Source organism: Mustela lutreola, chromosome 6 (assembly GCF_030435805.1).
Source record: "Mustela lutreola isolate mMusLut2 chromosome 6, mMusLut2.pri, whole genome shotgun sequence".
Taxonomy (NCBI): Eukaryota; Metazoa; Chordata; class Mammalia; order Carnivora; family Mustelidae; genus Mustela; species Mustela lutreola.
In genome coordinates, this window is record NC_081295.1 from 49633100 (window position 1) to 49639012 (window position 5913).

The following is a 5913-nucleotide window of genomic DNA, read 5'->3' on the forward strand; positions in this document are numbered from 1 at the left end:
ATTACTTCTGATCAGTGAATTATCGGAAGGTAGGAATTCCAAAGTTCATTCACTGTTGGTAACATTTACACAGAGCCTTATCTCTAAGTACAAATGCTCTCAGGTGTCGAGGAAGACTATAACTCCTTCTCTACTTTATTTTCCCCCAAAGACCCCAGAAACTACAGATTATAGTACAGTATACTGTAAACTGAAATAAAATGTTCAAAAATTAGTCTATTTTACTGGAGTGTATGTTGCGCTTTCCTTCCCTAGGTTACAGATTGTTTTCATTTCTGATTCTGAAAAGGACAGGCTGGTGGATTGCTTTATTAGCCATGGTATAAATAGAGTACTGTTTGCCTTTGAGGTTAACAGGGCCTCCCAGAGGTATCTCCACGCCTGACCCTCGGGTAATGAAAGTTCCAGTAGGACTCAGGTGATAATAGTTCCAGTAAGACTGGCCCTCCTCAGGGAGAGCCTGAGGTCCCCTGGACATAGCCACTGACAGCAGGATCAGTGGCGGAATGTCCTTGCTGGCCGTCCCAGGTCCTTACATGGCCAGGAAGGACACAGATGGATGAGAGAAGGACTGGCCTGTGCCAGCTGAATTCATAGAATCAATGGACGTTTCCAACTTGATGAGTACACAAATTTGGTTCTATGGATTTTGTGGATTGCTAGAGGACTTCTGTCGCAAATATTTAACATTGAGCAAGTTGGGCTTCTCTGAAACCAGGTAGGCTTTGAGAGGTCTCTTCCTGCTTTCAGTTGAGGAGAGCTCAGGAAATGGGAATTGATTTTATCCTAGGTAGAACATAATGAGAGAGGACATTTTGTTTCTGCAACACCCCAAGCTTCATTTCAAAGTCAAATCAAAATTATTTTTGTATTATTCCGTGGTTCAGATTACTTAGATATTCCAAGCATGTATTTCAGCAGCACTGTAACAGACAGCAGGTTGCAATGTGAAATCAGTTAAATTTTTTTCACTCACTTAATAGCAAATCCTTGATAATTGGAGTGCCTGGGTGGCTCAGTGGGTTAAAGCCTCTGCTTTCAGCTCAGGTCATGATCCCAGGACCCTGGGATGGAGCCCGGTATGGGCTCTCTGCTCAGCAGGGAGCCTGTGTCCCCACCTTCTCTCTCTCTACCTACTTGTGATCTCTGTCTGTCAAATAAATAAATAAAATCTTAAAAAAAAAATCCTTGATAATCATCTGGAAATTCCTAGACAAGATAGGGTTAGGGGAACAAAACAATCATGGGGAATGCTGCCAGAAATTATTATAGGCTGCAACTGGGCAGTGGAATTTGTAACACACTGCATATACCTGTTCTCTTGCATGGATGGAGAAGTTATAAAAAAAAAAAAAAACCCAGAGCTTGGGGCACCTGGGTGGCTCAGTGGGTTAAAGCCTCTGCCTTCAGCTCAGGTCATGATCTCAGGGTCCTGGGATCTAGCCCTGCATCACTCTCTGCTCGGCAGGGAGCCTGCTTCTTCTTCTCTCTCTGCTTGCCTCTCTTCCTACTTATGATCTCTCTGTGTCAAATAAATAAATAAAATCTTAAAAAAAAAAAAAAAATCCAGAGCCCAACCTTGCTTAACAACATAGACTTGCTTATAGCTGATATTTTGGGAACAATTCCCATGCCAGATTCTCTCTCTCTCTCTCTTTTTTTTTTTTTTTAAGATTTTATTTATTTATTTGAGAAAGAGAGCAAGTGAACGAGCATGAGCAGGGGGAGGGGCACAGGGAGAGGGATAAGCAGACTCTCCACCGAGTAGGGAGACCCTCTCAGGCTGGATCCCAGAACCCTGGGTTCATGACCTGAGCCAAAGACAGATGCTTAACCCATTGAGCTACCCAGGTGCACCCCCCATGCCAGATTCTTTACAAGCAATGAATCCTCCCAGAAAATCAGCAAAAGAAGCATAATGATTCATATTTTATAGATGAAGAGATTGAAGCTGTGAGTGGTTGAATCACTTGTCTGAGGTTACACAGCTATTAACTGGCTCAGCTATAATTAGAATCTGGATTTGCCCAACACTGGAGTCCATGACTGAATATTTTCAAACTAGAGACTTGAGTTATATACTGTAGTTAATTAAGGCCAATTGATTTAGCAAAGCTCTATTAGCTAAAAAAAGAAAAAGCTGTTATTTGATAATAAAAGCAGCTACCACTATCATTTGTTGGACACCTTCTTATTTATTTATTCGATTTATTTTTTGTTAGTTTCAGAGGTAGAATTTAGTGTTTCATCAGTTGCATGCAACCACCAGTGCTCATTACATCGAAGGCTCTCCTTAATGCCCATCACCCAGTTATCCCTTCTCCCCACCTGCCTCCCCTCCACAACCTTCAGTTTGTTTCCTAGAATTCAGCATCTCTTATGGTTTGCCTCTGTCTCAATTTTCATCTTATTTTATTTTTCCTTCCCTTCCCCTATGTTCATTTACTTTGTTTCTTAAATTCCTTATATGAGTGAAATCATATGATATTTGTCTTTCTCTGACTGACTTATTTCGCTTAGCATAATACCCTCTATTATTTCTGTCCATGTCATTGTAAATGGAAAGATTTCATTCTTTTTGAAGGCTAAGTCATATTCCATTTGTATATTTTATAATGCTTATAGATTATTATTATATATATATCAAACATCTATCTTCCATATCTTCTTTATCTGTTCATCACAGAAAACTCAGAAATGGACCCTCAAACCCTATGGTCAGCTAATCTTTGACAAAGAAAGAAAGAATATTCAATGGAAAAAAGACAGTGTCTTTAACAATTGTACTGGGAAAACTGGACAGCCACATCCAGAAGGATGAAACCAGACCACCTACTTACACCATACACAAAAATAAATGCAAAATCGATGTTGGTACCTTCTGTGTGTCAGGAATGTTTCCCTGTAGCTCATATCCCTTATTTTATTTAAGCCACAAAATAGCCCTAGGATTGTTACCCACATTTGTAGGTGAAGATAAAGATAGAGAGGCTACCTGGTTACCTAGCAACCTTTTAAGGATCAGTTCAGGGTCTCTCAGGCTCCATGCAGGAGGATTAGGCTATAGACCCAAGTTGTGAGTAAAGCTAGGATATAAAATTATAAAATCACAGAAACTTGGAGCTGAGAGAGATAGTCAAGGTGGCCTAGTCTAATTCCTTTATTTTGCATGTAAGAAAAGCTAAGTTTAGAAACTTACCAAAAAAAAAAAAAAATCCACATCATCTAGTTGTAAATCCAAGACTAGGATATTCAATTTAATTAATTAATTTTTATTTGAGTGCCTCCTCTGTGCCTCACATGACCAGGTCTCCTATCTCCAGGATCAAAAGACTTTTTTCTTCAGACTTCATTTAGAAGGCAGAATAAGGCCTGAGATCATGCAGCTCACCCCTAGTTCTGTAGGGGATGAGACTGGGGCCTGAAGAGTAAAGAAAACAGGTGTGACAGGGCTTGATGAGGGAGCTGTATCCGTTCCTTTGCTTACTGACCATTCATATGATACACCTCTAGCAAGGGTCTACTTGTGTGCCAGGCACCGCTGTGAAATATGACAGATACGCATGAAATTCCTGGACGCTGTTGGACCTCACGTAGAAGTCAGGATGTGTCAGACCTTGTGTAGAAGGTCATGTGTCTGGGACCTGAGATCTTAGTCATGGGATTGACAACAATTAGTGAGAAAAACTTTCAACCTTCCCTAAAGGCAGAGGGGAAGGATCAGAGCTGGAGCATCAGTCACAACGTGATCCTAAATGTGAATGTCAAAAAAATACTGCTCTGAGTTACTTTCGAAATAACTTGTCTAGTATGAAATAAAAGTCAAGGCTTTTGATTAGATCCTCATCGGATGATTTCTTTTAATACAATTAATAAGAATTACGGAAAACATCTGTTTCGAAAAAACAAAAAAAAATCTGTTTTGGTAACAAAGGCCATATTCATCAAGTTCACAACTTGTGAACTGTGAGGGCATTTATGAAGATAAGAGTGGCTCTACTGTGCACAGGCAACATAGGGCGCAGCTTCCCCGTTGGCTTCAAGGGCATGACTCTGTCTCTGTCTCTCTAAGCTGAAAACATGAACTCCTGAAGCACTTTGTTTATGAGACTCTTTTTACTCTAAATATTTACATATAATTTAAGAAATGTATGTTGAATGATAAAAATGTGTGACTGAAAAATAAAATAAACAAATAAATATTTATTTATAAATATAAAGTAAATATATATTATATGTAATATATAAAAATTTATATAAATAATAAATAAATAAAGTTAAATTAAAATAAATAAAAAGTGAGCTCCATGAGTTAAGTGACAATCCAAGGTTATGTAACTAATTAACATCAATCTTGGACTTGAAGCCTCCATCTAATTTGTATTTCACTCTTCCAATTTGCTTCTTTGGAATCTTTCAACACTATCAAAAAAAAAAGAAGAATGGTAATATTGTGCCTTCCTTTGCTCCAGAGTAAGAATGTCAGCAAAATGTCTTGCAATCTTTGAACAAGCAAGTGTAAAGTTAATGTATGGAAAGGCAGACATTATCTCAGGCAGCATATCTCTAAAACCTGTAACAAGCTGCATAATGACATTTCTAAAATTCTCTAATTTGACACTGGAAATGTGCCTTCTGTGTGCATAAATGTAATAATAATTCCATTTGCTGGGTTACACAAGAAATGAGACTTGAATAACTTGCCTTCGTTGGTCAGATAAATGGATGAGAAGATTCTAGCCAGTCTCTCTTAATTTTGTGTCCACAGGCATATTTACTCCATTAGTGGATATTAAGACCGTCTTTATAATAAAGGCAGCCAGGCTGAAACATGGCTGATTCAGTGTTTTGGAATCCTGAAAACTAATGGAAATATAGCTATGTGACTGACTGCTTGGATCAATGTGGCTATTAGATCAACTGTGTAAGAATGAATTTTTAATAATTGCCATAGAAAAAAAGGATTGTGCCAACTCATTTGGCTCTGTTGACTTAACCACATGGTAGGCCTGGGAATGGATAAGCCTGGACAGAAACATGAGGATGAAAGAGAATTCTCCCCTTGGGAAAGCTGTCAGAGGGAGGAGAACAGGGGCGGTGTGGGTGGAACCCCGAACCTGGAGGGGCAGGGCACATTCTTGAATCAAAGCCAGTATCAGGTATGGCCATTCCTTCTCAACTAGTCAAACTCGTCTGGATGTGTCTAAGCAATGTCCTTGGTAGGCAAATAGATTTTTCAAACAGTACATGCTCTCTGCCCTCTATATACATTTTCCCCTTATAAAACAATGCTACCTCCTTACTATCAGCACACCGACCTCAAATTCATATCCCGAAGTCCAATGTCATGAATGAAAAGGAGCTTATCACACAAGGGGAAATCCTATTGCTTGCCAATGAGGAGGCACCTCTCCTACCAACCATGAATGTATGTTTTGGTGTAAATGATCAACTTGACTCTCCACTGCTCCCTGTTCTAACCCTGATAAGAAGCAGATTGTTAGGTCCATGGAGTGCTACACCCTCAGTTTCCCCAGAAATTTTGCGGGGTATGGAAGATTAGTCTCTTAGCACAGGACTCTGCATTTCAACCTTCCCCGGGGGCAGGGTACCCCACCCTTGCTAGGCATCAGACAATCACCTAGGCAACTTAAAATAAATAGATGTTTTTCAATTGTTCCTCATATCCAACGAATCAAAATTGATGGTAAGGCAAGTGGGCGTGGGTTTCAGCAAGGACTCCAGGGAGCTCTGATCTACAGATCACTGATCTGAGATAGGAAGCCAGATTCTGAGATTGAATTTGGGGGAGATTTTGTAGGTCATGGACAGAATTTTCCCACTGTATATGCTCAGATATGCTGAGACACTCTTGGAATCTTTACAAAACCATTGTCATAGTGCCCCCGTGTT

General features: G+C 39.6%; 1 long non-coding RNA gene across 1 annotated transcript; it reads left to right on the plus strand.

Annotated features, from left to right (window-relative positions):
• Window positions 1-433: 433 nt before the first annotated feature.
• LOC131833131 (uncharacterized) lies at window positions 434-2877 on the plus strand. The gene is made up of 2 exons (XR_009354330.1): window positions 434-718; window positions 2687-2877. It is a non-coding gene; the product is annotated as an uncharacterized LOC131833131 (long non-coding RNA).
• Window positions 2878-5913: the final 3036 nt, after the last annotated feature.